The sequence below is a fragment of the Pan troglodytes genome, chromosome 2 (assembly GCF_028858775.2).
Source record: "Pan troglodytes isolate AG18354 chromosome 2, NHGRI_mPanTro3-v2.0_pri, whole genome shotgun sequence".
Taxonomy (NCBI): Eukaryota; Metazoa; Chordata; class Mammalia; order Primates; family Hominidae; genus Pan; species Pan troglodytes.
The window spans coordinates 21,859,906-21,861,285 of record NC_086015.1 but is presented as its reverse complement, the minus strand read 5'-3'; the positions used below and the strand labels follow the sequence as shown (position 1 = coordinate 21,861,285).

Genomic DNA, 1,380 nt, shown 5'->3' with positions numbered 1-1,380 from the left:
ATGTTTATTGTAGCACTATTCACAATAGCAAAGTCATGGCATCAACCTGTGTATCCATCAACAGATGATTGGATTTAAAAAAAAAAAAAAAGGTGCTATAGAGTGCTTGCAGCGCACAGGCGCAGGGCTCTCTCCTTTTGTCAGTCGGCAATGCCTGCGGGGCCGATGGCTCTGTGACAGCGGCGGTGGCTGGACTCTGGTGCCATGAGCGGCTTCAGCACCGAGGTGCACACCGCACCCTTCTCCCTGTAGTACCGAGTCTTCCTCAAAAATGAGAAAGGACAATATATATCTCCATTTCATAATATTCCAATTTATGCAGATAAGGATGTGTTCCACGTGGTAGTTGGAAGTACCACGCTGTCTAATGCAAAAATGGAGATTGCTACAAAGGACCCTTTAAACCCCATTAAACAAGATGTGAAAAAAGAAAAACTTCGTTATGTTGCGAATTTGTTCCTGTATAAAGGATATATCTGGAACTATGGTGCCATCCCTCAGACTTGGAAAGACCCAGGGCACAATGATGAACATACTGGCTGTTGTGGTGACAGTGACCCAATTGATGTGTGTGAAATTGGAAGCAAGGTATGTGCAAGAGGTGAAATAATTGGCATGAAAGTTCTAGGCATATTGGCTATGATTGACAAAGGGGAAACTAACTGGAAAGTCATTGCCATCAATGTAGATGATCCTGATGCAGCCAATTGTAATGATACCAATGATGTCAAACAGCTGAAACCTGGCTACTTAGAAGCTACTGTGGACTGGGTTAGAAGGTATAAGGTTCCTGATGGAAAACTAGAAATGAGTTTGCTTTTAATGCAGAATTTAAAGATAAGGACTTTGCAATTGATACTATTAAAACCACTCATGACCATTGGAAAGCATTAGTGACTAAGAAAATGAATGGAAAGGGAATCAGTTGCATGAATACAACTGTGTCCAAGAGCCCCTTCAAGTGTGATCCTGATGCTGCCAGAGCCATTGTGGATGCTTTACCACCACCCTGTGAATCTGCCTGCACAGTACCAACAGATGTGGATAAGTGGTTCCATTACCAGAAAAACTTAATGAGATTTCTCTGGAATACAAGCTGATATTGCTGCATCGTATTCATCTGGATGGGAAAAGTAGTAGCTTTTCAAAGCTTTAAATTTGTAGAACTCATCTAACTAAAGTAAATTCTGCTGTGACCAATCCAATATACTCAGAATGTTATCTGTTTAAAGCATTTTTCAAATCTCAACTAAGATAACTTTGAGCACATGCTTAAATATCAAAGCAGTTGTCGATTGGAAGTCATTTGTGAATAAATGTGCAAGGTGAGCACACATTGGATGTATATGTTACCATATGTTAGGAAATAAAATTATTTTG

The 1,380-nt window shown here is 40.3% G+C and overlaps 1 pseudogene; it reads left to right on the top strand.

Moving 5' to 3' along the window:
• The first annotated feature begins 204 nt into the window (after positions 1 to 204).
• On the top strand, positions 205 to 1,101 carry LOC470765 (inorganic pyrophosphatase-like; annotated as a pseudogene).
• The last annotated feature ends 279 nt before the right edge of the window (positions 1,102 to 1,380 follow it).